The sequence below is a fragment of the Crinia signifera genome, chromosome 9, assembly GCF_055691185.1.
Source record: "Crinia signifera chromosome 9, ASM5569118v1, whole genome shotgun sequence".
Taxonomy (NCBI): Eukaryota; Metazoa; Chordata; class Amphibia; order Anura; family Myobatrachidae; genus Crinia; species Crinia signifera.
The window spans coordinates 122,850,692-122,878,460 of NC_139225.1; the positions used below are offsets into that span (position 1 = coordinate 122,850,692).

The 27,769-nt window shown below is 35.0% G+C and overlaps 39 non-coding genes across 39 annotated transcripts; all 39 read left to right on the forward strand.

The window, feature by feature from the left end:
- The first annotated feature begins 214 nt into the window (after nucleotides 1-214).
- Nucleotides 215-287, forward strand: TRNAR-UCG (transfer RNA arginine (anticodon UCG)). The gene has a single exon. It is a non-coding gene; the product is annotated as a tRNA-Arg (tRNA).
- A 251-nt stretch (nucleotides 288-538) lies between these two features.
- Nucleotides 539-611, forward strand: TRNAR-UCG (transfer RNA arginine (anticodon UCG)). The gene has a single exon. It is a non-coding gene; the product is annotated as a tRNA-Arg (tRNA).
- Nucleotides 612-1,533: 922 nt separating this feature from the next.
- TRNAR-UCG (transfer RNA arginine (anticodon UCG)) lies at nucleotides 1,534-1,606 on the forward strand. The gene has a single exon. It is a non-coding gene; the product is annotated as a tRNA-Arg (tRNA).
- Nucleotides 1,607-2,526: 920 nt separating this feature from the next.
- Nucleotides 2,527-2,599, forward strand: TRNAR-UCG (transfer RNA arginine (anticodon UCG)). The gene has a single exon. It is a non-coding gene; the product is annotated as a tRNA-Arg (tRNA).
- Nucleotides 2,600-2,850: 251 nt separating this feature from the next.
- TRNAR-UCG (transfer RNA arginine (anticodon UCG)) lies at nucleotides 2,851-2,923 on the forward strand. The gene has a single exon. It is a non-coding gene; the product is annotated as a tRNA-Arg (tRNA).
- Nucleotides 2,924-3,568: 645 nt separating this feature from the next.
- Nucleotides 3,569-3,641, forward strand: TRNAR-UCG (transfer RNA arginine (anticodon UCG)). Its single transcript has one exon. It is a non-coding gene; the product is annotated as a tRNA-Arg (tRNA).
- Nucleotides 3,642-3,892: 251 nt separating this feature from the next.
- On the forward strand, nucleotides 3,893-3,965 carry TRNAR-UCG (transfer RNA arginine (anticodon UCG)). The gene has a single exon. It is a non-coding gene; the product is annotated as a tRNA-Arg (tRNA).
- A 251-nt stretch (nucleotides 3,966-4,216) lies between these two features.
- TRNAR-UCG (transfer RNA arginine (anticodon UCG)) lies at nucleotides 4,217-4,289 on the forward strand. Its single transcript has one exon. It is a non-coding gene; the product is annotated as a tRNA-Arg (tRNA).
- A 920-nt stretch (nucleotides 4,290-5,209) lies between these two features.
- TRNAR-UCG (transfer RNA arginine (anticodon UCG)) lies at nucleotides 5,210-5,282 on the forward strand. The gene has a single exon. It is a non-coding gene; the product is annotated as a tRNA-Arg (tRNA).
- A 958-nt stretch (nucleotides 5,283-6,240) lies between these two features.
- TRNAR-UCG (transfer RNA arginine (anticodon UCG)) lies at nucleotides 6,241-6,313 on the forward strand. Its single transcript has one exon. It is a non-coding gene; the product is annotated as a tRNA-Arg (tRNA).
- A 920-nt stretch (nucleotides 6,314-7,233) lies between these two features.
- TRNAR-UCG (transfer RNA arginine (anticodon UCG)) lies at nucleotides 7,234-7,306 on the forward strand. Its single transcript has one exon. It is a non-coding gene; the product is annotated as a tRNA-Arg (tRNA).
- A 250-nt stretch (nucleotides 7,307-7,556) lies between these two features.
- TRNAR-UCG (transfer RNA arginine (anticodon UCG)) lies at nucleotides 7,557-7,629 on the forward strand. The gene has a single exon. It is a non-coding gene; the product is annotated as a tRNA-Arg (tRNA).
- A 1,569-nt stretch (nucleotides 7,630-9,198) lies between these two features.
- TRNAR-UCG (transfer RNA arginine (anticodon UCG)) lies at nucleotides 9,199-9,271 on the forward strand. The gene has a single exon. It is a non-coding gene; the product is annotated as a tRNA-Arg (tRNA).
- Nucleotides 9,272-10,191: 920 nt separating this feature from the next.
- Nucleotides 10,192-10,264, forward strand: TRNAR-UCG (transfer RNA arginine (anticodon UCG)). Its single transcript has one exon. It is a non-coding gene; the product is annotated as a tRNA-Arg (tRNA).
- A 1,012-nt stretch (nucleotides 10,265-11,276) lies between these two features.
- On the forward strand, nucleotides 11,277-11,349 carry TRNAR-UCG (transfer RNA arginine (anticodon UCG)). Its single transcript has one exon. It is a non-coding gene; the product is annotated as a tRNA-Arg (tRNA).
- Nucleotides 11,350-11,600: 251 nt separating this feature from the next.
- Nucleotides 11,601-11,673, forward strand: TRNAR-UCG (transfer RNA arginine (anticodon UCG)). The gene has a single exon. It is a non-coding gene; the product is annotated as a tRNA-Arg (tRNA).
- A 920-nt stretch (nucleotides 11,674-12,593) lies between these two features.
- On the forward strand, nucleotides 12,594-12,666 carry TRNAR-UCG (transfer RNA arginine (anticodon UCG)). Its single transcript has one exon. It is a non-coding gene; the product is annotated as a tRNA-Arg (tRNA).
- Nucleotides 12,667-12,917: 251 nt separating this feature from the next.
- On the forward strand, nucleotides 12,918-12,990 carry TRNAR-UCG (transfer RNA arginine (anticodon UCG)). The gene has a single exon. It is a non-coding gene; the product is annotated as a tRNA-Arg (tRNA).
- Nucleotides 12,991-13,241: 251 nt separating this feature from the next.
- On the forward strand, nucleotides 13,242-13,314 carry TRNAR-UCG (transfer RNA arginine (anticodon UCG)). Its single transcript has one exon. It is a non-coding gene; the product is annotated as a tRNA-Arg (tRNA).
- Nucleotides 13,315-14,234: 920 nt separating this feature from the next.
- TRNAR-UCG (transfer RNA arginine (anticodon UCG)) lies at nucleotides 14,235-14,307 on the forward strand. Its single transcript has one exon. It is a non-coding gene; the product is annotated as a tRNA-Arg (tRNA).
- Nucleotides 14,308-14,558: 251 nt separating this feature from the next.
- Nucleotides 14,559-14,631, forward strand: TRNAR-UCG (transfer RNA arginine (anticodon UCG)). The gene has a single exon. It is a non-coding gene; the product is annotated as a tRNA-Arg (tRNA).
- A 670-nt stretch (nucleotides 14,632-15,301) lies between these two features.
- Nucleotides 15,302-15,374, forward strand: TRNAR-UCG (transfer RNA arginine (anticodon UCG)). Its single transcript has one exon. It is a non-coding gene; the product is annotated as a tRNA-Arg (tRNA).
- A 920-nt stretch (nucleotides 15,375-16,294) lies between these two features.
- TRNAR-UCG (transfer RNA arginine (anticodon UCG)) lies at nucleotides 16,295-16,367 on the forward strand. Its single transcript has one exon. It is a non-coding gene; the product is annotated as a tRNA-Arg (tRNA).
- Nucleotides 16,368-16,618: 251 nt separating this feature from the next.
- On the forward strand, nucleotides 16,619-16,691 carry TRNAR-UCG (transfer RNA arginine (anticodon UCG)). The gene has a single exon. It is a non-coding gene; the product is annotated as a tRNA-Arg (tRNA).
- A 670-nt stretch (nucleotides 16,692-17,361) lies between these two features.
- On the forward strand, nucleotides 17,362-17,434 carry TRNAR-UCG (transfer RNA arginine (anticodon UCG)). Its single transcript has one exon. It is a non-coding gene; the product is annotated as a tRNA-Arg (tRNA).
- Nucleotides 17,435-18,354: 920 nt separating this feature from the next.
- On the forward strand, nucleotides 18,355-18,427 carry TRNAR-UCG (transfer RNA arginine (anticodon UCG)). The gene has a single exon. It is a non-coding gene; the product is annotated as a tRNA-Arg (tRNA).
- A 249-nt stretch (nucleotides 18,428-18,676) lies between these two features.
- TRNAR-UCG (transfer RNA arginine (anticodon UCG)) lies at nucleotides 18,677-18,749 on the forward strand. The gene has a single exon. It is a non-coding gene; the product is annotated as a tRNA-Arg (tRNA).
- Nucleotides 18,750-19,669: 920 nt separating this feature from the next.
- Nucleotides 19,670-19,742, forward strand: TRNAR-UCG (transfer RNA arginine (anticodon UCG)). Its single transcript has one exon. It is a non-coding gene; the product is annotated as a tRNA-Arg (tRNA).
- A 250-nt stretch (nucleotides 19,743-19,992) lies between these two features.
- TRNAR-UCG (transfer RNA arginine (anticodon UCG)) lies at nucleotides 19,993-20,065 on the forward strand. Its single transcript has one exon. It is a non-coding gene; the product is annotated as a tRNA-Arg (tRNA).
- A 920-nt stretch (nucleotides 20,066-20,985) lies between these two features.
- Nucleotides 20,986-21,058, forward strand: TRNAR-UCG (transfer RNA arginine (anticodon UCG)). The gene has a single exon. It is a non-coding gene; the product is annotated as a tRNA-Arg (tRNA).
- Nucleotides 21,059-21,307: 249 nt separating this feature from the next.
- Nucleotides 21,308-21,380, forward strand: TRNAR-UCG (transfer RNA arginine (anticodon UCG)). Its single transcript has one exon. It is a non-coding gene; the product is annotated as a tRNA-Arg (tRNA).
- A 920-nt stretch (nucleotides 21,381-22,300) lies between these two features.
- TRNAR-UCG (transfer RNA arginine (anticodon UCG)) lies at nucleotides 22,301-22,373 on the forward strand. The gene has a single exon. It is a non-coding gene; the product is annotated as a tRNA-Arg (tRNA).
- A 921-nt stretch (nucleotides 22,374-23,294) lies between these two features.
- On the forward strand, nucleotides 23,295-23,367 carry TRNAR-UCG (transfer RNA arginine (anticodon UCG)). The gene has a single exon. It is a non-coding gene; the product is annotated as a tRNA-Arg (tRNA).
- A 251-nt stretch (nucleotides 23,368-23,618) lies between these two features.
- On the forward strand, nucleotides 23,619-23,691 carry TRNAR-UCG (transfer RNA arginine (anticodon UCG)). The gene has a single exon. It is a non-coding gene; the product is annotated as a tRNA-Arg (tRNA).
- A 915-nt stretch (nucleotides 23,692-24,606) lies between these two features.
- TRNAR-UCG (transfer RNA arginine (anticodon UCG)) lies at nucleotides 24,607-24,679 on the forward strand. Its single transcript has one exon. It is a non-coding gene; the product is annotated as a tRNA-Arg (tRNA).
- Nucleotides 24,680-24,930: 251 nt separating this feature from the next.
- On the forward strand, nucleotides 24,931-25,003 carry TRNAR-UCG (transfer RNA arginine (anticodon UCG)). Its single transcript has one exon. It is a non-coding gene; the product is annotated as a tRNA-Arg (tRNA).
- A 1,299-nt stretch (nucleotides 25,004-26,302) lies between these two features.
- Nucleotides 26,303-26,375, forward strand: TRNAR-UCG (transfer RNA arginine (anticodon UCG)). Its single transcript has one exon. It is a non-coding gene; the product is annotated as a tRNA-Arg (tRNA).
- A 921-nt stretch (nucleotides 26,376-27,296) lies between these two features.
- Nucleotides 27,297-27,369, forward strand: TRNAR-UCG (transfer RNA arginine (anticodon UCG)). Its single transcript has one exon. It is a non-coding gene; the product is annotated as a tRNA-Arg (tRNA).
- Nucleotides 27,370-27,620: 251 nt separating this feature from the next.
- Nucleotides 27,621-27,693, forward strand: TRNAR-UCG (transfer RNA arginine (anticodon UCG)). Its single transcript has one exon. It is a non-coding gene; the product is annotated as a tRNA-Arg (tRNA).
- The last annotated feature ends 76 nt before the right edge of the window (nucleotides 27,694-27,769 follow it).

Here is a 27,769-nt window from a genome sequence, read left to right on the forward strand (position 1 = left end):
AGTTAATGTATGAAATTTTTTGTTTATCTTGAGTCTCTAAACATCATTATGTGCATATAAAAATGTTTTTCTCAATTTGTTCGTATGGTTAATGATTGTAACTTTTATGCATCTCATGGATTAATGATATATCACATGTTTTATTATCTTAGGTCTTTTTATTACACCCCAAACATCACAGCTTGGACATAGGGCTGCAGTAAAGTGAACAGTTGACCGTGTGGCCTAATGGATAAGGCGTCTGACTTCGGATCAGAAGATTGAGGGTTCGAGTCCCTTCGTGGTCGAGTGTGTACAAGTTGTCCATTTTATGCATCTATGGGTAGTTGACGTATTAGGTGTTATGTTATCTTATGGCTCTAAACATCACTGTGTGCATACAAAAAAATATTTTTCTCAATTTAGATGTAGGGTTAATGATTGTAACTTTTATGCATCTATGGATTAATGCCATATCACATGTTAGGTCATCTTAGGTCTCTACAATACACAGCAATCACAACAGCTTGGACATAGGCATGCAGGTAAGTGAGCAGTTGACTGCGTGGCCTAATGGATAAGGCGTCTGACTTCGGATCAGAAGATTGAGGGTTCGAGTCCCTTCGTGGTCGAGTGTGTACATGTTGTCCCTTTTATGTATCTATGGGTAGTTGATGTATCACATGTCATGTTAGGTCTCTAAAAATCGCAGCCTGCACATAAAAAATAATTTCCCTATTTTGTGTTCTAAACATTTTAAGTTTTGGAGGTGATCTTTTACTGAACAATTTGACTTTCTCTCAAAATCAATAATTAAAATGATTTATTGGATCTTAGGTTGTCACCCAAGTGCTTGTTTTTACAAATGTTTCTTCTCAAATAAAAAATGCAGATGTGTAGTGGTGAGTGACAAACACATTTTAAAAGATTTAGAGGTGGAGCTAATTCGTTTTCTTTTAGCAAATTTGGAATACATTAACATGTGTTGTCCGACGCAAAGTATTTCTATTTCTCAGAAGAGTTCAATTTTATTTAAGAACTTGATGTGGGCATTGCTGAAAAAACAATATGACTTTCTCAGAAAATTAATCAATAAGATTATATTTTGCATCTTGGTTAGTTATCCATAATACATTTTATACCAAACTTTTTTGCAAAGAATGTAAATATTTTTTTACATTGGTATAACTCATACAAAACCTTCCATAGACTACAATTTTGCCATGAGCTGGCTGCTTGGCTTTGAGGATAAGGCGTCTGACTCTGAGATCAGAAGTTTGAGTGTTCAAGTACCTTCGTGGTCAAATGTGTACAGTTTATCCTTCTTATGCATATATGGGTAGTTAATGTATGAAATTTTTTGTTTATCTTGAGTCTCTAAACATCATTATGTGCATATAAAAATGTTTTTCTCAATTTGTTCGTATGGTTAATGATTGTAACTTTTATGCATCTATGGATTAATGATATATCACATGTTTTATTATCTTAGGTCTTTACATTACACCCCAAACATCACAGCTTGGACATAGGGCTGCAGTAAAGTGAACAGTTGACCGTGTGGCCTAATGGATAAGGCGTCTGACTTCGAATCAGAAGATTGAGGGTTCGAGTCCCTTCGTGGTCGAGTGTGTACAAGTTGTCCCTTTTATGTATCTATGGGTAGTTGATGTATCACATGTCATGTTAGGTCTCTAAAAATCGCAGCCTGCACATAAAAAATAATTTCCCTATTTTGTGTTCTAAACATTTTAAGTTTTGGAGGTGATCTTTACTGAACAATTTGACTTTCTCTCAAAATCAATAATTAAAATGATTTATTGGATCTTAGGTTGTCACCCAAGTGCTTGTTTTTACAAATGTTTCTTCTCAAATAAAAAATGCAGATGTGTAGTGGTGAGTGACAAACACATTTTAAAAGATTTAGAGGTGGAGCTAATTCCTTTTCTTTTAGCAAATTTGGAATACATTAACATGTGTTGTCCGACGCAAAGTATTTCTATTTCTCAGAAGAGTTCAATTTTATTTAAGAACTTGATGTGGGCATTGCTGAAAAAACAATATGACTTTCTCAGAAAATTAATCAATAAGATTATATTTTGCATCTTGGTTAGTTATCCTTAATACATTTTATACCAAACTTTTTTGCAAAGAATGTAAATATTTTTTTACATTGGTATAACTCATACCAAACCTTCCATGGACTACAATTTTGCCATGAGCTGGCTGCTTGGCTTTGAGGATAAGGCGTCTGACTCTGAGATCAGAAGTTTGAGTGTTCAAGTACCTTCGTGGTCAAATGTGTACAGTTTATCCCTCTTATGCATATATGGGAAGTTGATGTATGAAATTTTTTGTTATCTTGAGTCTCTAAACATCATTATGTGCATATAAAAATGTTTTTCTCAATTTGTTCGTATTGTTAATGATTGTAACTTTTATGCATCTATGGATTTATGATATATCACATGTTTTATTATCTTAGGTCTTTACATTACACAGCAAACATCACAGCTTGGACATAGGGCTGCAGTAAAGGGAGCAGTTGACCGCGTGGCCTAATGGATAAGGCGTCTGACTTCGGATCAGAAGATTGAGGGTTCGAGTCCCTTCGTGGTCGAGTGTGTACAAGTTGTCCATTTTATGCATCTATGGTTAGTTGACGTATTAAGTGTTATGTTATCTTATGGCTCTAAACATCACTGTGTGCATACAAAAAAATATTTTTCTCAATTTAGATGTAGGGTTAATGAATGTAACTTTTATGCATCTATGGATTAATGCCATATCACATGTTAGGTCATCTTAGGTCTCTACAATACACAGCAATCACAACAGCTTGGACATAGGCATGCAGGTAAGTGAGCAGTTGACCGCGTGGCCTAATGGATAAGGCGTCTGACTTCGGATCAGAAGATTGAGGGTTCGAGTCCCTTCGTGGTCGAGTGTGTACAAGTTGTCCCTTTTATGTATCTATGGGTAGTTAATGTATCACATGTCATGTTAGGTCTCTAAAAATCGCAGCCTGCACATAAAAAATAATTTCCCGATTTTGTGTTCTAAACATTTTAAGTTTTGGAGGTGATCTTTACTGAACAATTTGACTTTCTCTCAAATTCAATAATTAAAATGATTTATTGGATCTTAGTTTGTCACCCAAGTGCTTGTTTTTACAAATGTTTCTTCTCAAATAAAAAATGCAGATGTGTAGTGGTGAGTGACAAACACATTTTAAAAGATTTAGAGGTGGAGCTAATTCCTTTTCTTTTAGCAAATTTGGAATACATTAACATGTGTTGTCCGACGCAAAGTATTTCTATTTCTCAGAAGAGTTCAATTTTATTTAAGAACTTGATGTGGGCATTGCTGAAAAAACAATATGACTTTCTCAGAAAATTAATCAATAAGATTATATTTTGCATCTTGGTTAGTTATCCATAATACATTTTATACCAAACTTTTTTGCAAAGAATGTAAATATTTTTTTACTATGGATTTATGATATATCACATGTTTTATTATCTTAGGTCTTTACATTACACAGCAAACATCACAGCTTGGACATAGGGCTGCAGTAAAGGGAGCAGTTGACCACGTGGCCTAATGGATAAGGCGTCTGACTTCGGATCAGAAGATTGAGGGTTCGAGTCCCTTCGTGGTTGAGTGTGTACAAGTTGTCCATTTTATGCATCTATGGGTAGTTGACGTATTAAGTGTTATGTTATCTTATGGCTCTAAACATCACTGTGTGCATACAAAAAAATATTTTTCTCAATTTAGATGTAGGGTTAATGAATGTAACTTTTATGCATCTATGGATTAATGCCATATCACATGTTAGGTCATCTTAGGTCTCTACAATACACAGCAATCACAACAGCTTGGACATAGGCATGCAGGTAAGTGAGCAGTTGACCGCGTGGCCTAATGGATAAGGCGTCTGACTTCGGATCAGAAGATTGAGGGTTCGAGTCCCTTCGTGGTCGAGTGTGTACAAGTTGTCCATTTTATGCATCTATGGTTAGTTGACGTATTAAGTGTTATGTTATCTTATGGCTCTAAACATCACTGTGTGCATACAAAAAAATATTTTTCTCAATTTAGATGTAGGGTTAATGAATGTAACTTTTATGCATCTATGGATTAATGCCATATCACATGTTAGGTCATCTTAGGTCTCTACAATACACAGCAATCACAACAGCTTGGACATAGGCATGCAGGTAAGTGAGCAGTTGACCGCGTGGCCTAATGGATAAGGCGTCTGACTTCGGATCAGAAGATTGAGGGTTCGAGTCCCTTCGTGGTCGAGTGTGTACAAGTTGTCCCTTTTATGTATCTATGGGTAGTTAATGTATCACATGTCATGTTAGGTCTCTAAAAATCGCAGCCTGCACATAAAAAATAATTTCCCGATTTTGTGTTCTAAACATTTTAAGTTTTGGAGGTGATCTTTACTGAACAATTTGACTTTCTCTCAAATTCAATAATTAAAATGATTTATTGGATCTTAGTTTGTCACCCAAGTGCTTGTTTTTACAAATGTTTCTTCTCAAATAAAAAATGCAGATGTGTAGTGGTGAGTGACAAACACATTTTAAAAGATTTAGAGGTGGAGCTAATTCCTTTTCTTTTAGCAAATTTGGAATACATTAACATGTGTTGTCCGACGCAAAGTATTTCTATTTCTCAGAAGAGTTCAATTTTATTTAAGAACTTGATGTGGGCATTGCTGAAAAAACAATATGACTTTCTCAGAAAATTAATCAATAAGATTATATTTTGCATCTTGGTTAGTTATCCATAATACATTTTATACCAAACTTTCTTGCAAAGAATGTAAATATTTTTTTTCATTGGTATACCTCATACCAAACCTTCCATGGACTACAATTTTGCCATGAGCTGGCTGCTTGGCTTTGAAGATAAGGCGTCTGACTCTGAGATCAGAAGTTTGAGTGTTCATGTACCTTCGTGGTCAAATGTGTACAGTTTATCCCTCTTATGCATATATGGGAAGTTGATGTATGAAATTTTTTGTTATCTTTAGTCTCTAAACATCATTATGTGCATATAAAAATGTTTTTCTCAATTTGTTCGTATTGTTAATGATTGTAACTTTTTTGCATCTATGGATTTATGATATATCACATGTTTTATTATCTTAGGTCTTTACATTACACAGCAAACATCACAGCTTGGACATAGGGCTGCAGTAAAGGGAGCAGTTGACCGCGTGGCCTAATGGATAAGGCGTCTGACTTCGGATCAGAAGATTGAGGGTTCGAGTCCCTTCGTGGTCGAGTGTGTACAAGTTGTCCATTTTATGCATCTATGGGTAGTTGACCTATTAAGTGTTATGTTATCTTATGGCTCTAAACATCACTGTGTGCATACAAAAAAATATTTTTCTCAATTTAGATGTAGGGTTAATGAATGTAACTTTTATGCATCTATGGATTAATGCCATATCACATGTTAGGTCATCTTAGGTCTCTACAATACACAGCAATCACAACAGCTTGGACATAGGCATGGAGGTAACTGAGCAGTTGACTTTCTCTCAAAATCAATAATTAAAATGATTTATTGGATCTTAGGTTGTCACCCAAGTGCTTGTTTTTACAAATGTTTCTTCTCAAATAAAAAAGATCAGAAGTTTGAGTGTTCATGTACCTTCGTGGTCAAATGTGTACAGTTTATCCCTCTTATGCATATATGGGAAGTTGATGTATGAAATTTTTTGTTATCTTTAGTCTCTAAACATCATTATGTGCATATAAAAATGTTTTTCTCAATTTGTTCGTATTGTTAATGATTGTAACTTTTATGCATCTATGGATTTATGATATATCACATGTTTTATTATCTTAGGTCTTTACATTACACAGCAAACATCACAGCTTGGACATAGGGCTGCAGTAAAGGGAGCAGTTGACCGCGTGGACTAATGGATAAGGCGTCTGACTTCAGATCAGAAGTTTGAGGGTTCGAGTACCTTCGTGGTCGAGTGTGTACAAGTTGTCCATTTTATGCATCTATGGGTAGTTGACGTATTAAGTGTTATGTTATCTTATGGCTCTAAACATCACTGTGTGCATACAAAAAAAATATTTTTCTAAATTTAGATGTAGGGTTAATGATTGTAACTTTTATGCATCTATGGATTAATGCCATATCACATGTTAGGTCATCTTAGGTCTCTACAATACACAGCAATCACAACAGCTTGGACATAGGCATGCAGGTAAGTGATTAGTTGACCGCGTGGCCTAATGGATAAGGTGTCTGACTTCGGATCAGAAGATTGAGGGTTCGAGTCCCTTCGTGGTCGAGTGTGTACAAGTTGTCCCTTTTATGTATCTATGGGTGGTTGATGTATCACATGTCATGTTAGGTCTCTAAAAATCGCAGCCTGCACATAAAAAATAATTTCCCGATTTTGTGTTCTAAACATTTTAAGTTTTGGAGGTGATATTTACTGAACAATTTGACTTTCTCTCAAAATCAATAATTAAAATGATTTATTGGATCTTAGGTTGTCACCCAAGTGCTTGTTTTTACAAATGTTTCTTCTCAAATAAAAAATGCAGATGTGTAGTGGTGAGTGACAAACACATTTTAAAAGATTTAGAGGTGGAGCTAATTCCTTTTCTTTTAGCAAATTTGGAATACATTAACATGTGTTGTCCGACGCAAAGTATTTCTATTTCTCAGAAGAGTTCAATTTTATTTAAGAACTTGATGTGGGCATTGCTGAAAAAACAATATGACTTTCTCAGAAAATTAATCAATAAGATTGTATTTTGCATCTTGGTTAGTTATCCATAATACATTGTATACCAAACTTTCTTGCAAAGAATGTAAATATTTTTTTTCATTGGTATACCTCATACCAAACCTTCCATGGACTACAATTTTGCCATGAGCTGGCTGCTTGGCTTTGAGGATAAGGCGTCTGACTCTGAGATCAGAAGTTTGAGTGTTCAAGTACCTTCGTGGTCAAATGTGTACAGTTTATCCCTCTTATGCATATATGGGAAGTTGATGTATGAAATTTTTTGTTATCTTTAGTCTCTAAACATCATTATGTGCATATAAAAATGTTTTTCTCAATTTGTTCGTATTGTTAATGATTGTAACTTTTATGCATCTATGGATTTATGATATATCACATGTTTTATTATCTTAGGTCTTTACATTACACAGCAAACATCACAGCTTGGACATAGGGCTGCAGTAAAGGGAGCAGTTGACCGCGTGGCCTAATGGATAAGGCGTCTGACTTCGGATCAGAAGATTGAGGGTTCGAGTCCCTTCGTGGTCGAGTGTGTACAAGTTGTCCATTTTATGCATCTACGGGTAGTTGACGTATTAAGTGTTAAGTTATCTTATGGCTCTAAACATCACTGTGTGCATACAAAAAATATTTTTCTTAATTTAGATGTAGGGTTAATGATTGTAACTTTTATGCATCTATGGATTAATGCCATATCACATGTTAGGTCATCTTAGGTCTCTACAATACACAGCAATCACAACAGCTTGGACATAGGCATGCATGTAAGTGAGCAGTTGACCGCGTGGCCTAATGGATAAGGCGTCTGACTTCGGATCAGAAGATTGAGGGTTCGAGTCCCTTCGTGGTCGAGTGTGTACAAGTTGTCCCTTTTATGTATCTATGGGTAGTTGATGTATCACATGTCATGTTAGGTCTCTAAAAATCGCAGCCTGCACATAAAAAATAATTTCCCGATTTTGTGTTCTAAACATTTTAAGTTTTGGAGGTGATCTTTACTGAACAATTTGACTTTCTCTCAAAATCAATAATTAAAATGATTTATTGGATCTTAGGTTGTCACCCAAGTGCTTGTTTTTACAAATGTTTCTTCTCAAATAAAAAATGCAGATGTGTAGTGGTGAGTGACAAACACATTTTAAAAGATTTAGAGGTGGAGCTAATTCATTTTCTTTTAGCAAATTTGGAATACATTAACATGTGTTGTCCGACGCAAAGTATTTCTATTTCTCAGAAGAGTTCAATTTTATTTAAGAACTTGATGTGGGCATTGCTGAAAAAACAATATGACTTTCTCAGAAAATTAATCAATAAGATTGTATTTTGCATCTTGGTTAGTTATCCATAATACATTTTATACCAAACTTTCTTGCAAAGAATGTAAATATTTTTTTTCATTGGTATACCTCATACCAAACCTTCCATGGACTACAATTTTGCCATGAGCTGGCTGCTTGGCTTTGAGGATAAGGCGTCTGACTCTGAGATCAGAAGTTTGAGTGTTCAAGTACCTTCGTGGTCAAATGTGTACAGTTTATCCCTCTTATGCATATATGGGAAGTTGATGTATGAAATTTTTTGTTATCTTTAGTCTCTAAACATCATTATGTGCATATAAAAATGTTTTTCTCAATTTGTTCGTATTGTTAATGATTGTAACTTTTATGCATCTATGGATTTATGATATATCACATGTTTTATTATCTTAGGTCTTTACATTACACAGCAAACATCACAGCTTGGACATAGGGCTGCTGTAAAGGGAGCAGTTGACCGCGTGGCCTAATGGATAAGGCGTCTGACTCTGAGATCAGAAGTTTGAGTGTTCAAGTACCTTCGTGGTCAAATGTGTACAGTTTATCCTTCTTATGCATATATTGGTAGTTAATGTATGAAATTTTTTGTTTATCTTGAGTCTCTAAACATCATTATGTGCATATAAAAATGTTTTTCTCAATTTGTTCGTATGGTTAATGATTGTAACTTTTATGCATCTCATGGATTAATGATATATCACATGTTTTATTATCTTAGGTCTTTTTATTACACCCCAAACATCACAGCTTGGACATAGGGCTGCAGTAAAGTGAACAGTTGACCGTGTGGCCTAATGGATAAGGCGTCTGACTTCAGATCAGAAGATTGAGGGTTCGAGTCCCTTCGTGGTCGAGTGTGTACAAGTTGTCCATTTTATGCATCTATGGGTAGTTGACGTATTAGGTGTTATGTTATCTTATGGCTCTAAACATCACTGTGTGCATACAAAAAAATATTTTTCTCAATTTAGATGTAGGGTTAATGATTGTAACTTTTATGCATCTATGGATTAATGCCATATCACATGTTAGGTCATCTTAGGTCTCTACAATACACAGCAATCACAACAGCTTGGACATAGGCATGCAGGTAAGTGAGCAGTTGACTGCGTGGCCTAATGGATAAGGCGTCTGACTTCGGATCAGAAGATTGAGGGTTCGAGTCCCTTCGTGGTCGAGTGTGTACATGTTGTCCCTTTTATGTATCTATGGGTAGTTGATGTATCACATGTCATGTTAGGTCTCTAAAAATCGCAGCCTGCACATAAAAAATAATTTCCCGATTTTGTGTTCTAAACATTTTAAGTTTTGGAGGTGATCTTTACTGAACAATTTGACTTTCTCTCAAAATCAATAATTAAAATGATTTATTGGATCTTAGGTTGTCACCCAAGTGCTTGTTTTTACAAATGTTTCTTCTCAAATAAAAAATGCAGATGTGTAGTGGTGAGTAACAAACACATTTTAAAAGATTTAGAGGTGGAGCTAATTCCTTTTCTTTTAGCAAATTTGGAATACATTAACATGTGTTGTCCGACGCAAAGTATTTCTATTTCTCAGAAGAGTTCAATTTTATTTAAGAACTTGATGTGGGCATTGCTGAAAAAACAATATGACTTTCTCAGAAAATTAATCAATAAGATTGTATTTTGCATCTTGGTTAGTTATCCATAATACATTTTATACCAAACTTTTTTGCAAAGAATGTAAATATTTTTTTACATTGGTATAACTCATACCAAACCTTCCATGGACTACAATTTTGCCATGAGCTGGCTGCTTGGCTTTGAGGATAAGGCGTCTGACTCTGAGATCAGAAGTTTGAGTGTTCATGTACCTTCGTGGTCAAATGTGTACAGTTTATTCCTCTTATGCATATATGGGAAGTTGATGTATGAAATTTTTTGTTATCTTGAGTCTCTAAACATCATTATGTGCATATAAAAATGTTTTTCTTAATTTGTTCGTATTGTTAATGATTGTAACTTTTATGCATCTATGGATTTATGATATATCACATGTTTTATTATCTTAGGTCTTTACATTACACAGCAAACATCACAGCTTGGACATAGGGCTGCAGTAAAGGGAGCAGTTGACCGCGTGGCCTAATGGATAAGGCGTCTGACTTCGGATCAGAAGATTGAGGGTTCGAGTCCCTTCGTGGTCGAGTGTGTACAAGTTGTCCATTTTATGCATCTATGGGTAGTTGACGTATTAAGTGTTATGTTATCTTATGGCTCTAAACATCACTGTGTGCATACAAAAAAATATTTTTCTCAATTTAGATGTAGGGTTAATGAATGTAACTTTTATGCATCTATGGATTAATGCCATATCACATGTTAGGTCATCTTAGGTCTCTACAATACACAGCAATCACAACAGCTTGGACATAGGCATGGAGGTAACTGAGCAGTTGACTTTCTCTCAAATTCAATAATTAAAATGATTTATTGGATCTTAGTTTGTCACCCAAGTGCTTGTTTTTACAAATGTTTCTTCTCAAATAAAAAATGCAGATGTGTAGTGGTGAGTGACAAACACATTTTAAAAGATTTAGAGGTGGAGCTAATTCCTTTTCTGTTAGCAAATTTGGAATACATTAACATGTGTTGTCCGACGCAAAGTATTTCTATTTCTCAGAAGAGTTCAATTTTATTTAAGAACGTGATGTGGGCATTGCTGAAAAAACAATATGACTTTCTCAGAAAATTAATCAATAAGATTATATTTTGCATCTTGGTTAGTTATCCATAATACATTTTATACCAAACTTTCTTGCAAAGAATGTAAATATTTTTTTACATTGGTATAACTCATACCAAACCTTCCATGGACTACGATTTTGCCATGAGCTGGCTGCTTGGCTTTGAGGATAAGGCGTCTGACTCTGAGATCAGAAGTTTGAGCGTTCAAGTACCTTAGTGGTCAAATGTGTATAGTTTATCCCTCTTATGCATATATGGGTAGTTGATGTATGATTTTTTTGTTATCTTGAGTCTCTAAACATCATTATGTGCATATAAAAATGTTTTTCTTAATTTGTTCGTATGGTTAATGATTGTAACTTTTATGCATCTATGGATTAATGATCTATCACATGTTTTATTATCTTAGGTCTTTACATCACACAGCAAACATCACAGCTTGGACATAGGGCTGCAGTAAAGTGAACAGTTGACCGTGTGGCCTAATGGATAAGGCGTCTGACTTCGGGTCAGAAGATTGAGGGTTCGAGTCCCTTCGTGGTCGAGTGTGTACAAGTTGTCCATTTTATGCATCTATGGGTAGTTGACGTATTAAGTGTTATGTTATCTTATGGCTCTAAACATCACTGTGTGCATACAAAAAAATATTTTTCTCAATTTAGATGTAGGGTTAATGATTGTAACTTTTATGCATCTATGGATTAATGCCATATCACATGTTAGGTCATCTTAGGTCTCTACAATACACAGCAATCACAAAAGCTTGGACATAGGAATGCAGGTAAGTGAGCAGTTGACCGCGTGGCCTAATGGATAAGGCGTCTGACTTCGGATCAGAAGATTGAGGGTTCGAGTCCCTTCGTGGTCGAGTGTGTACAAGTTGTCCATTTTATGTATCTATGGGTAGTTGATGTATCACATGTCATGTTAGGTCTCTAAAAATCGCAGCCTGCACATAAAAAATAATTTCCCGATTTTGTGTTCTAAACATTTTAAGTTTTGGAGGTGATCTTTACTGAACAATTTGACTTTCTCTCAAATTCAATAATTAAAATGATTTATTGGATCTTAGGTTGTCACCCAAGTGCTTGTTTTTACAAATGTTTCTTCTCAAATAAAAAATGCAGATGTGTAGTGGTGAGTGACAAACACATTTTAAAAGATTTAGAGGTGCAGCTAATTCATTTTCTTTTAGCAAATTAGGAATACATTAACATGTGTTGTCCGACGCAAAGTATTTCTATTTCTCAGAAGAGTTCAATTTTATTTATGAACTTGATGTGGGCATTGCTGAAAAAACAATATGACTTTCTCAGAAAATTAATCAATAAGATTGTATTTTGCATCTTGGTTAGTTATCCATAATACATTTTATACCAAACTTTCTTGCAAAGAATGTAAATATTTTTTTTCATTGGTATACCTCATACCAAACCTTCCATGGACTACAATTTTGCCATGAGCTGGCTGCTTGGCTTTGAGGATAAGGCGTCTGACTCTGAGATCAGAAGTTTGAGTGTTCAAGTACCTTCGTGGTCAAATGTGTACAGTTTATCCCTCTTATGCATATATGGGAAGTTGATGTATGAAATTTTTTGTTATCTTTAGTCTCTAAACATCATTATGTGCATATAAAAATGTTTTTTTCAATTTGTTCGTATTGTTAATGATTGTAACTTTTATGCATCTATGGATTTATGATATATCACATGTTTTATGATCTTAGGTCTTTACATTACACAGCAAACATCACAGCTTGGACATAGGGCTGCAGTAAAGGGAGCAGTTGACCGCGTGGCCTAATGGATAAGGCGTCTGACTTCGGATCAGAAGATTGAGGGTTCGAGTCCCTTCGTGGTCGAGTGTGTACAAGTTGTCCATTTTATGCATCTATGGGTAGTTGACGTATTAAGTGTTATGTTATCTTATGGCTCTAAACATCACTGTGTGCATACAAAAAAATATTTTTCTCAATTTAGATGTAGGGTTAATGAATGTAACTTTTATGCATCTATGGATTAATGCCATATCACATGTTAGGTCATCTTAGGTCTCTACAATACACAGCAATCACAACAGCTTGGACATAGGCATGCAGGTAAGTGAGCAGTTGACCGCGTGGCCTAATGGATAAGGCGTATGACTTCGGATCAGAAGATTGAGGGTTCGAGTCCCTTCGTGGTCGAGTGTGTACAAGTTGTCCCTTTTATGTATCTATGGGTAGTTGACGTATTAAGTGTTATGTTATCTTATGGCTCTAAACATCACTGTGTGCATACAAAAAAATATTTTTCTCAATTTAGATGTAGGGTTAATGATTGTAACTTTTATGCATCTATGGATTAATGCCATATCACATGTTAGGTCATCTTAGGTCTCTACAATACACAGCAATCACAAAAGCTTGGACATAGGAATGCAGGTAAGTGAGCAGTTGACCGCGTGGCCTAATGGATAAGGCGTCTGACTTCGGATCAGAAGATTGAGGGTTCGAGTCCCTTCGTGGTCGAGTGTGTACAAGTTGTCCATTTTATGTATCTATGGGTAGTTGATGTATCACATGTCATGTTAGGTCTCTAAAAATCGCAGCCTGCACATAAAAAATAATTTCCCGATTTTGTGTTCTAAACATTTTAAGTTTTGGAGGTGATCTTTACTGAACAATTTGACTTTCAATCAAATTCAATAATTAAAATGATTTATTGGATCTTAGGTTGTCACCCAAGTGCTTGTTTTTACAAATGTTTCTTCTCAAATAAAAAATGCAGATGTGTAGTGGTGAGTGACAAACACATTTTAAAAGATTTAGAGGTGCAGCTAATTCATTTTCTTTTAGCAAATTAGGAATACATTAACATGTGTTGTCCGACGCAAAGTATTTCTATTTCTCAGAAGAGTTCAATTTTATTTATGAACTTGATGTGGGCATTGCTGAAAAAACAATATGACTTTCTCAGAAAATTAATCAATAAGATTATATTTTGCATCTTGGTTAGTTATCCATAATACATTTTATACCAAACTTTTTTGCAAAGAATGTAAATATTTTTTTACATTGGTATAACTCATACCAAACCTTCCATGGACTACAATTTTGCCATGAGCTGGCTGCTTGGCTTTGAGGATAAGGCGTCTGACTCTGAGATCAGAAGTTTGAGTGTTCAAGTACCTTCGTGGTCAAATGTGTACAGTTTATTCCTCTTATGCATATATGGGAAGTTGATGTATGAAATTTTTTGTTATCTTGAGTCTCTAAACATCATTATGTGCATATAAAAATGTTTTTCTCAATTTGTTCGTATTGTTAATGATTGTAACTTTTATGCATCTATGGATTTATGATATATCACATGTTTTATTATCTTAGGTCTTTACATTACACAGCAAACATCACAGCTTGGACATAGGGCTGCAGTAAAGGGAGCAGTTGACCGCGTGGCCTAATGGATAAGGCGTCTGACTTCGGATCAGAAGATTGAGGGTTCGAGTCCCTTCGTGGTCGAGTGTGTACAAGTTGTCCATTTTATGCATCTATGGGTAGTTGACGTATTAAGTGTTATGTTATCTTATGGCTCTAAACATCACTGTGTGCATACAAAAAAATATTTTTCTCAATTTAGATGTAGGGTTAATGAATGTAACTTTTATGCATCTATGGATTAATGCCATATCACATGTTAGGTCATCTTAGGTCTCTACAATACACAGCAATCACAACATCTTGGACATAGGCATGCAGGTAAGTGAGCAGTTGACCGCGTGGCCTAATGGATAAGGCGTATGACTTCGGATCAGAAGATTGAGGGTTCGAGTCCCTTCGTGGTCGAGTGTGTACAAGTTGTCCCTTTTATGTATCTATGGGTAGTTGATGTATCACATGTCATGTTAGGTCTCTAAAAATCGCAGCCTGCACATAAAAAATAATTTCCCTATTTTGTGTTCTAAACATTTTAAGTTTTGGAGGTGATCTTTACTGAACAATTTGACTTTCTTTTAAAATCAATAATTAAAATGATTTATTGGATCTTAGGTTGTCACCCAAGTGCTTGTTTTTACAAATGTTTCTTCTCAAATAAAAAATGCAGATGTGTAGTGGTGAGTGACAAACACATTTTAAAAGATTTAGAGGTGGAGCTAATTCCTTTTCTTTTAGCAAATTTGGAATACATTAACATGTGTTGTCCGACGCAAAGTATTTCTATTTCTCAGAAGAGTTCAATTTTATTTAAGAACTTGATGTGGGCATTGCTGAAAAAACAATATGACTTTCTCAGAAAATTAATCAATAAGATTGTATTTTGCATCTTGGTTAGTTATCCATAATACATTGTATACCAAACTTTCTTGCAAAGAATGTAAATATTTTTTTTCATTAGTATACCTCATACCAAACCTTCCATGGACTACAATTTTGCCATGAGCTGGCTGCTTGGCTTTGAGGATAAGGCGTCTGACTCTGAGATCAGAAGTTTGAGTGTTCAGGTAAGTGAGCAGTTGACCGCGTGGCCTAATGGATAAGGCGTCTGACTTCGGATCAGAAGATTGAGGGTTCGAGTCCCTTCGTGGTTGAGTGTGTACAAGTTGTCCCTTTTATGTATCTATGGGTAGTTGATGTATCACATGTCATGTTAGGTCTCTAAAAATCGCAGCCTGCACATAAAAAATAATTTCCCGATTTTGTGTTCTAAACATTTTAAGTTTTGGAGGTGATCTTTACTGAACAATTTGACTTTCTCTCAAATTCAATAATTAAAATGATTTATTGGATCTTAGTTTGTCACCCAAGTGCTTGTTTTTACAAATGTTTCTTCTCAAATAAAAAATGCAGATGTGTAGTGGTGAGTGACAAACACATTTTAAAAGATTTAGAGGTGGAGCTAATTCCTTTTCTTTTAGCAAATTTGGAATACACTAACATGTGTTGTCCGATGCAAAGTATTTCTATTTCTCAGAAGAGTTCAATTTTATTTAAGAACTTGATGTGGGCATTGCTGAAAAAACAATATGACTTTCTCAGAAAATTAATCAATAAGATTATATTTTGCATCTTGGTTAGTTATCCATAATACATTTTATACCAAACTTTTTTGCAAAGAATGTAAATTTTTTTTACATTGGTATAACTCATACAAAACCTTCCATGGACTACAATTTTGCCATGAGCTGGCTGCTTGGCTTTGAGGATAAGGCGTCTGACTCTGAGATCAGAAGTTTGAGTGTTCAAGTACCTTCGTGGTCAAATGTGTACAGTTTATCCTTCTTATGCATATATGGGTAGTTAATGTATGACATTTTTTGTTTATCTTGAGTCTCTATACATCATTATGTGCATATAAAAATGTTTTTCTCAATTTGTTCGTATGGTTAATGATTGTAACTTTTATGCATCTATGGATTAATGATATATCACATGTTTTATTATCTTAGGTCTTTACATTACACCCCAAACATCACAGCTTGGACATAGGGCTGCAGTGAAGTGAACAGTTGACCGTGTGGCCTAATGGATAAGGCGTCTGACTTCGGATCAGAAGATTGAGGGTTCGAGTCCCTTCGTGGTCGAGTGTGTACAAGTTGTCCATTTTATGCATCTATGGTTAGTTGACGTATTAAGTGTTATGTTATCTTATGGCTCTAAACATCACTGTGTGCATACAAAAAAATATTTTTCTCAATTTAGATGTAGGGTTAATGATTGTAACTTTTATGCATCTATGGATTAATGCCATATCACATGTTAGGTCATCTTAGGTCTCTACAATACACAGCAATCACAACAGCTTGGACATAGGCATGCAGGTAAGTGAGCAGTTGACCGCGTGGCCTAATGGATAAGGCGTCTGACTTCGGATCAGAAGATTGAGGGTTCGAGTCCCTTCGTGGTCGAGTGTGTACAAGTTGTCCCTTTTATGTATCTATGGGTAGTTGATGTATCACATGTCATGTTAGGTCTCTAAAAATCGCAGCCTGCACATAAAAAATAATTTCCCGATTTTGTGTTCTAAACATTTTAAGTTTTGGAGGTGATCTTTACTGAACAATTTGACTTTCTCTCAAAATCAATAATTAAAATGATTTATTGGATCTTAGGTTGTCACCCAAGTGCTTGTTTTTACAAATGTTTCTTCTCAAATAAAAAATGCAGATGTGTAGTGGTGAGTGACAAACACATTTTAAAAGATTTAGAGGTGGAGCTAATTCATTTTCTTTTAGCAAATTTGGAATACATTAACATGTGTTGTCCGACGCAAAGTATTTCTATTTCTCAGAAGAGTTCAATTTTATTTAAGAACTTGATGTGGGCATTGCTGAAAAAACAATATGACTTTCTCAGAAAATTAATCAATAAGATTATATTTTGCATCTTGGTTAGTTATCCATAATACATTTTATACCAAACTTTTTTGCAAAGAATGTAAATATTTTTTTACATTGGTATAACTCATACCAAACCTTCCATGGACTACAATTTTGCCATGAGCTGGCTGCTTGGCTTTGAGGATAAGGCGTCTGACTCTGAGATCAGAAGTTTGAGTGTTCAGGTAAGTGAGCAGTTGACCGCGTGGCCTAATGGATAAGGCGTCTGACTTCGGATCAGAAGATTGAGGGTTCGAGTCCCTTCGTGGTCGAGTGTGTACAAGTTGTCCCTTTTATGTATCTATGGGTAGTTGATGTATCACATGTCATGTTAGGTCTCTAAAAATCGCAGCCTGCACATAAAAAATAATTTCCCGATTTTGTGTTCTAAACATTTTAAGTTTTGGAGGTGATCTTTACTGAACAATTTGACTTTCTCTCAAATTCAATAATTAAAATGATTTATTGGATCTTAGTTTGTCACCCAAGTGCTTGTTTTTACAAATGTTTCTTCTCAAATAAAAAATGCAGATGTGTAGTGGTGAGTGACAAACACATTTTAAAAGATTTAGAGGTGGAGCTAATTCCTTTTCTTTTAGCAAATTTGGAATACACTAACATGTGTTGTCCGATGCAAAGTATTTCTATTTCTCAGAAGAGTTCAATTTTATTTAAGAACTTGATGTGGGCATTGCTGAAAAAACAATATGACTTTCTCAGAAAATTAATCAATAAGATTATATTTTGCATCTTGGTTAGTTATCCATAATACATTTTATACCAAACTTTTTTGCAAAGAATGTAAATTTTTTTTACATTGGTATAACTCATACAAAACCTTCCATGGACTACAATTTTGCCATGAGCTGGCTGCTTGGCTTTGAGGATAAGGCGTCTGACTCTGAGATCAGAAGTTTGAGTGTTCAAGTACCTTCGTGGTCAAATGTGTACAGTTTATCCTTCTTATGCATATATGGGTAGTTAATGTATGAAATTTTTTGTTTATCTTGAGTCTCTATACATCATTATGTGCATATAAAAATGTTTTTCTCAATTTGTTTGTATGGTTAATGATTGTAACTTTTATGCATCTATGGATTAATGATATATCACATGTTTTATTATCTTAGGTCTTTACATTACACCCCAAACATCACAGCTTGGACATAGGGCTGCAGGGAAGTGAACAGTTGACCGTGTGGCCTAATGGATAAGGCGTCTGACTTCGGATCAGAAGATTGAAGGTTCGAGTCCCTTCGTGGTCGAGTGTGTACAAGTTGTCCATTTTATGCATCTATGGTTAGTTGACGTATTAAGTGTTATGTTATCTTATGGCTCTAAACATCACTGTGTGCATACAAAAAAATATTTTTCTCAATTTAGATGTAGGGTTAATGATTGTAACTTTTATGCATCTATGGATTAATGCCATATCACGTTAGGTCATCTTAGGTCTCTACAATACACAGCAATTACAACAGCTTGGACATAGGCATGCAGGTTAGTGAGCAGTTGACCGCGTGGCCTAATGGATAAGGCGTCTGACTTCGGATCAGAAGATTGAGGGTTCGAGTTCCTTCGTGGTCGAGTGTGTACAAGTTGTCCCTTTTATGTATCTATGGGTAGTTGATGTATCACATGTCATGTTAGGTCTCTAAAAATCGCAGCCTGCACATAAAAAATAATTTCCCTATTTTGTGTTCTAAACATTTTAAGTTTTGGAGGTGATCTTTACTGAACAATTTGACTTTCTCTCAAAATCAATAATTAAAATGATTTATTGGATCTTAGGTTGTCACCCAAGTGCTTGTTTTTACAAATGTTTCTTCTCAAATAAAAAATGCAGATGTGTAGTGGTGAGTGACAAACACATTTTAAAAGATTTAGAGGTGGAGCTAATTCCTTTTCTTTTAGCAAATTTGGAATACATTAACATGTGTTGTCCGACGCAAAGTATTTCTATTTCTCAGAAGAGTTCAATTTTATTTAAGAACTTGATGTGGGCATTGCTGAAAAAACAATATGACTTTCTCAGAAAATTAATCAATAAGATTGTATTTTGCATCTTGGTTAGTTATCCATAATACATTTTATACCAAACTTTCTTGCAAAGAATGTAAATATTTTTTTTCATTGGTATACCTCAAACCAAACCTTCCATGGACTACAATTTTGCCATGAGCTGGCTGCTTGGCTTTGAGGATAAGGTGTCTGACTCTGAGATCAGAAGTTTGAGTGTTCAAGTACCTTCGTGGTCAAATGTGTACAGTTTATCCCTCTTATGCATATATGGGAAGTTGATGTATGACATTTTTTGTTATCTTTAGTCTCTAAACATCATTATGTGCATATAAAAATGTTTTTCTCAATTTGTTCGTATTGTTAATGATTGTAACTTTTATGCATCTATGGATTTATGATATATCACATGTTTTATTATCTTAGGTCTTTACATTACACAGCAAACATCACAGCTTGGACATAGGGCTGCAGTAAAGGGAGCAGTTGACCGCGTGGCCTAATGGATAAGGCGTCTGACTTCGGATCAGAAGATTGAGGGTTCGAGTCCCTTCGTGGTCGAGTGTGTACAAGTTGTCCATTTTATGCATCTATGGGTAGTTGACGTATTAAGTGTTAAGTTATCTTATGGCTCTAAACATCACTGTGTGCATACAAAAAATATTTTTCTTAATTTAGATGTAGGGTTAATGATTGTAACTTTTATGCATCTATGGATTAATGCCATATCACATGTAAGGTCATCTTAGGTCTCTACAATACACAGCAATCACAACAGCTTGGACATAGGCATGCAGGTAAGTGAGCAGTTGACCGCGTGGCCTAATGGATAAGGCGTCTGACTTCGGATCAGAAGATTGAGGGTTCGAGTCCCTTCGTGGTCGAGTGTGTACAAGTTGTCCCTTTTATGTATCTATGGGTAGTTGATGTATCACATGTCATGTTAGGTCTCTAAAAATCGCAGCCTGCACATAAAAAATAATTTCCCGATTTTGTGTTCTAAACATTTTAAGTTTTGGAGGTGATCTTTACTGAACAATTTGACTTTCTCTCAAAATCAATAATTAAAATGATTTATTGGATCTTAGGTTGTCACCCAAGTGCTTGTTTTTACAAATGTTTCTTCTCAAATAAAAAATGCAGATGTGTAGTGGTGAGTGACAAACACATTTTAAAAGATTTAGAGGTGGAGCTAATTCCTTTTCTTTTAGCAAATTTGGAATACACTAACATGTGTTGTCCGATGCAAAGTATTTCTATTTCTCAGAAGAGTTCAATTTTATTTAAGAACTTGATGTGGGCATTGCTGAAAAAACAATATGACTTTCTCAGAAAATTAATCAATAAGATTATATTTTGCATCTTGGTTAGTTATCCATAATACATTTTATACCAAACTTTTTTGCAAAGAATGTAAATTTTTTTTACATTGGTATAACTCATACAAAACCTTCCATGGACTACAATTTTGCCATGAGCTGGCTGCTTGGCTTTGAGGATAAGGCGTCTGACTCTGAGATCAGAAGTTTGAGTGTTCAAGTACCTTCGTGGTCAAATGTGTACAGTTTATCCTTCTTATGCATATATGGGTAGTTAATGTATGAAATTTTTTGTTTATCTTGAGTCTCTATACATCATTATGTGCATATAAAAATGTTTTTCTCAATTTGTTCGTATGGTTAATGATTGTAACTTTTATGCATCTATGGATTAATGATATATCACATGTTTTATTATCTTAGGTCTTTACATTACACCCCAAACATCACAGCTTGGACATAGGGCTGCAGTGAAGTGAACAGTTGACCGTGTGGCCTAATGGATAAGGCGTCTGACTTCGGATCAGAAGATTGAGGGTTCGAGTCCCTTTGTGGTCGAGTGTGTACAAGTTGTCCATTTTATGCATCTATGGTTAGTTGACGTATTAAGTGTTATGTTATCTTATGGCTCTAAACATCACTGTGTGCATACAAAAAAATATTTTTCTCAATTTAGATGTAGGGTTAATGATTGTAACTTTTATGCATCTATGGATTAATGCCATATCACGTTAGGTCATCTTAGGTCTCTACAATACACAGCAATTACAACAGCTTGGACATAGGCATGCAGGTTAGTGAGCAGTTGACCGCGTGGCCTAATGGATAAGGCGTCTGACTTCGGATCAGAAGATTGAGGGTTCGAGTTCCTTCGTGGTCGAGTGTGTACAAGTTGTCCCTTTTATGTATCTATGGGTAGTTGATGTATCACATGTCATGTTAGGTCTCTAAAAATCGCAGCCTGCACATAAAAAATAATTTCCCTATTTTGTGTTCTAAACATTTTAAGTTTTGGAGGTGATCTTTACTGAACAATTTGACTTTCTCTCAAAATCAATAATTAAAATGATTTATTGGATCTTAGGTTGTCACCCAAGTGCTTGTTTTTACAAATGTTTCTTCTCAAATAAAAAATGCAGATGTGTAGTGGTGAGTGACAAACACATTTTAAAAGATTTAGAGGTGGAGCTAATTCCTTTTCTTTTAGCAAATTTGGAATACATTAACATGTGTTGTCCGACGCAAAGTATTTCTATTTCTCAGAAGAGTTCAATTTTATTTAAGAACTTAATGTGGGCATTGCTGAAAAAACAATATGACTTTCTCAGAAAATTAATCAATAAGATTGTATTTTGCATCTTGGTTAGTTATCCATAATACATTTTATACCAAACTTTCTTGCAAAGAATGTAAATATTTGTTTTCATTGGTATACCTCATACCAAACCTTCCATGGACTACAATTTTGCCATAAGCTGGCTGCTTGGCTTTGAGGATAAGGCGTCTGACTCTGAGATCAGAAGTTTGAGTGTTCAAGTACCTTTGTGGTCAAATGTGTACAGTTTATCCCTCTTATGCATATATGGGAAGTTGATGTATGAAATTTTTTGTTATCTTTAGTCTCTAAACATCATTATGTGCATATAAAAATGTTTTTCTCAATTTGTTCGTATTGTTAATGATTGTAACTTTTATGCATCTATGGATTTATGATATATCACATGTTTTATTATCTTAGGTCTTTACATTACACAGCAAACATCACAGCTTGGACATAGGCATGCAGGGAAGTGAGCAGTTGACCGCGTGGCCTAATGGATAAGGCGTCTGACTTCGGATCAGAAGATTGAGGGTTCGAGTCCCTTTGTGGTCGAGTGTGTACAAGTTGTCCCTTTTATGTATCTATGGGTAGTTGATGTATCACATGTCATGTTAGGTCTCTAAAAATCGCAGCCTGCACATAAAAAATAATTTCCCGATTTTGTGTTCTAAACATTTTAAGTTTTGGAGGTGATCTTTACTGAACAATTTGACTTTCTCTCAAATTCAATAATTAAAATGATTTATTGGATCTTAGTTTGTCACCCAAGTGCTTGTTTTTACAAATGTTTCTTCTCAAATAAAAAATGCAGATGTGTAGTGGTGAGTGACAAACACATTTTAAAAGATTTAGAGGTGGAGCTAATTCCTTTTCTTTTAGCAAATTTGGAATACACTAACATGTGTTGTCCGATGCAAAGTATTTCTATTTCTCAGAAGAGTTCAATTTTATTTAAGAACTTGATGTGGGCATTGCTGAAAAAACAATATGACTTTCTCAGAAAAGTAATCAATAAGATTATATTTTGCATCTTGGTTAGTTATCCATAATACATTTTATACCAAACTTTTTGGCAAAGAATGTAAATATTTTTTTACATTGGTATAACATATACAAAACCTTCCATGGACTACAATTTTGCCATGAGCTGGCTGCTTGGCTTTGAGGATAAGGCGTCTGACTCTGAGATCAGAAGTTTGAGTGTTCAAGTACCTTCATGGTCAAATGTGCACAGTTTATCCCTCTTATGCATATATGGGTAGTTAATGTATGAAATTTTTTGTTTATCTTGAGTCTCTAAACATCATTATGTGCATATAAAAATGTTTTTCTCAATTTGTTCGTATGGTTAATGATTGTAACTTTTATGCATCTATGGATTAATGATATATCACATGTTTTATTATCTTAGGTCTTTACATTACACCCCAAACATCACAGCTTGGACATAGGGCTGCAGTAAAGTGATTAGTTGACCGTGTGGCCTAATGGATAAGGCGTCTGACTTCGGATCAGAAGATTGAGGGTTCGAGTCCCTTCGTGGTCGAGTGTGTACAAGTTGTCCATTTTATGCATCTATGGGTAGTTGACGTATTAAGTGTTATGTTATCTTATGGCTCTAAACATCACTGTGTGCATACAAAAAAATATTTTTCTCAATTTAGATGTAGGGTTAATGATTGTAACTTTTATGCATCTATGGATTAATGCCATATCACATGTTAGGTCATCTTAGGTCTCTACAATACACAGCAATCACAACAGCTTGGACATAGGCATGCAGGTAAGTGAGCAGTTGACCGCGTGGCCTAATGGATAAGGCGTATGACTTCGGATCAGAAGATTGAGGGTTCGAGTCCCTTCGTGGTCGAGTGTGTACAAGTTGTCCCTTTTATGTATCTATGGGTATTTGATGTATCACATGTCATGTTAGGTCTCTAAAAATCGCAGCCTGCACATAAAAAATAATTTCCCTATTTTGTGTTCTAAACATTTTAAGTTTTGGAGGTGATCTTTACTGAACAATTTGACTTTCTCTCAAAATCAATAATTAAAATGATTTATTTGATCTTAGGTTGTCACCCAAGTGCTTGTTTTTACAAATGTTTCTTCTCAAATAAAAAATGCAGATGTGTAGTGGTGAGTGACAAACACATTTTAAAAGATTTAGTTGTGGAGCTAATTCCTTTTCTTTTAGTAAATTTGGAATACATTAACATGTGTTGTCCGACGCAAAGTATTTCTATTTCTCAGAAGAGTTCAATTTTATTTAAGAACTTGATGTGGGCATTGCTGAAAAAACAATATGACTTTCTCAGAAAATTAATCAATAAGATTATATTTTGCATCTTGGTTAGTTATCCATAATACATTTTATACCAAACTTTTTTGCAAAGAATGTAAATATTTTTTTACATTGGTAATACCAATCCTTCCATGGACTACAATTTTGTCATGAGCTGGCTGCTTGGCTTTGAGGATAAGGCGTCTGACTCTGAGATCAGAAGCTTGAGTGTTCAAGTACCTTCGTGGTCAAATGTGTACAGTTTATCCTTCTTATGCATATATGGGTAGTTAATGTATGAAATTTTTTGTTTATCTTGAGTCTCTAAACATCATTATGTGCATATAAAAATGTTTTTCTCAATTTGTTCGTATGGTTAATGATTGTAACTTTTATGCATCTATGGATTAATGATATATCACATGTTTTATTATCTTAGGTCTTTTTATTACACCCCAAACATCACAGCTTGGACATAGGGCTGCAGTAAAGTGAACAGTTGACCGTGTGGCCTAATGGACAAGGTGTCTGACTTCGGATCAGAAGATTGAGGGTTCGAGTCCCTTCGTGGTCGAGTGTGTACAAGTTGTCCATTTTATGCATCTATGGGTAGTTGACGTATTAAGTGTTATGTTATCTTATGGCTCTAAACATCACTGTGTGCATACAAAAAAATATTTTTCTCAATTTAGATGTAGGGTTAATGATTGTAACTTTTATGCATCTATGGATTAATGCCATATCACATGTTAGGTCATCTTAGGTCTCTACAATACACAGCAATCACAACAGCTTGGACATAGGCATGCAGGTAAGTGAGCAGTTGACCGCGTGGCCTAATGGATAAGGCGTCTGACTTCGGATCAGAAGATTGAGGGTTCGAGTCCCTTCGTGGTCGAGTGTGTACAAGTTGTCCATTTTATGTATCTATGGGTAGTTGATGTATCACATGTCATGTTAGGTCTCTAAAAATCGCAGCCTGCACATAAAAAATAATTTCCCGATTTTGTGTTCTAAACATTTTAAGTTTTGGAGGTGATCTTTACTGAACAATTTGACTTTCTCTCAAATTCAATAATTAAAATGATTTATTGGATCTTAGGTTGTCACCCAAGTGCTTGTTTTTACAAATGTTTCTTCTCAAATAAAAAATGCAGATGTGTAGTGGTGAGTGACAAACACATTTTAAAATATTTAGAGGTGGAGCTAATTCCTTTTCTTTTAGCAAATTTGGAATACACTAACATGTGTTGTCCGATGCAAAGTATTTCTATTTCTCAGAAGAGTTCAATTTTATTTAAGAACTTGATGTGGGCATTGCTGAAAAAACAATATGACTTTCTCAGAAAATTAATCAATAAGATTATATTTTGCATCTTGGTTAGTTATCCATAATACATTTTATACCAAACTTTTTTGCAAAGAATGTAAATATTTTTTTACATTGGTATAACTCATACAAAACCTTCCATGGACTACAATTTTGCCATGAGCTGGCTGCTTGGCTTTGAGGATAAGGCGTCTGACTGAGATCAGAAGTTTGAGTGTTCAAGTACCTTCGTGGTAAAATGTGTGCAGTTTATCCTTCTTATGCATATATGGGTGGTTAATGTATGAAATTTTTTGTTTATCTTGAGTCTCTAAACATCATTATGTGCATATAAAAATGTTTTTCTCAATTTGATGTGGGCATTGCTGAAAAAACAATATGACTTTCTCAGAAAATTAATCAATAAGATTATATTTTGCATCTTGGTTAGTTATCCATAATACATTTTATACCAAACTTTTTTGCAAAGAATGTAAATATTTTTTTACATTGGTATAACTCATACAAAACCTTCCATGGACTACAATTTTTCCATGAGCTGGCTGCTTGGCTTTGAGGATAAGGCGTCTGACTCTGAGATCAGAAGTTTGAGTGTTCAAGTACCTTCGTGGTCAAATGTGTACAGTTTATCCTTCTTATGCATATATGGGTAGTTAATGTATGAAATTTTTTGTTTATCTTGAGTCTCTAAACATCATTATGTGCATATAAAAATGTTTTTCTCAATTTGTTCGTATGGTTAATGATTGTAACTTTTATGCATCTATGGATTAATGATATATCACATGTTTTATTATCTTAGTAGGTCTTTACATTACACCCCAAACATCACAGCTTGGACATAGGGCTGCAGTAAAGTGAGCAGTTGACCGCGTGGCCTAATGGATAAGGCGTCTGACTTCGGATCAGAAGATTGAGGGTTCGAGTCCCTTCGTGGTCGAGTGTGTACAAGTTGTCCCTTTTATGCATCTATGGGTAGTTGATGTATCACATGTCATGTTAGGTCTCTAAAAATCGCAGCCTGCACATAAAAAATAATTTCCCGATTTTGTGTTCTAAACATTTTAAGTTTTGGAGGTGATCTTTACTGAACAATTTGACTTTCTCTCAAAATCAATAATTAAAATGATTTATTGGATCTTAGGTTGTCACCCAAGTGCTTGTTTTTACAAATGTTTTTTCTCAAATAAAAAATGCAGATGTGTAGTGGTGAGTGACAAACACATTTTAAAAGATTTAGAGGTGGAGCTAATTCCTTTTCTTTTAGCAAATTTGGAATACATTAACATGTGTTGTCCGACGCAAAGTATTTCTATTTCTCAGAAGAGTTCAATTTTATTTAAGAACTTGATGTGGGCATTGCTGAAAAAACAATATGACTTTCTCAGAAAATTAATCAATAAGATTATATTTTGCATCTTGGTTAGTTATCCATAATACATTTTATACCAAACTTTTTTGCAAAGAATGTAAATATTTTTTTACATTGGTATAACTCATACCAAACCTTCCATGGACTAGAATTTTGCCATGAGCTGGCTGCTTGGCTTTGAGGATAAGGCGTCTGACTCTGAGATCAGAAGTTTGAGTGTTCAAGTACCTTCATGGTCAAATGTGCACAGTTTATCCCTCTTATGCATATATGGGTAGTTAATGTATGAAATTTTTTGTTTATCTTGAGTCTCTAAACATCATTATGTGCATATAAAAATGTTTTTCTCAATTTGTTCGTATGGTTAATGATTGTAACTTTTATGCATCTATGGATTAATGATATATCACATGTTTTATTATCTTAGGTCTCTACAATACACAGCAATCACAACAGCTTGGACATAGGCATGCAGGTAAGTGAGCAGTTGACCGCGTGGCCTAATGGATAAGGCGTCTGACTTCGGATCAGAAGATTGAGGGTTCGAGTCCCTTCGTGGTCGAGTGTGTACAAGTTGTCCATTTTATGCATCTATGGGTAGTTGACGTATTAAGTGTTATGTTATCTTATGGCTCTAAACATCACTGTGTGCATACAAAAAAATATTTTTCTCAATTTAGATGTAGGGTTAATGATTGTAACTTTTATGCATCTATGGATTAATGCCATATCACATGTTAGGTCATCTTAGGTCTCTACAATACACAGCAATCACAACAGCTTGGACATAGGCATGCAGGTAAGTGAGCAGTTGACCGCGTGGCCTAATGGATAAGGCATCTGACTTCGGATCAGAAGATTGAGGGTTCGAGTCCCTTCGTGGTCGAGTGTGTACAAGTTGTCCCTTTTATATATCTATGGGTGGTTGATGTATCACATGTCATGTTAGGTCTCTAAAAATC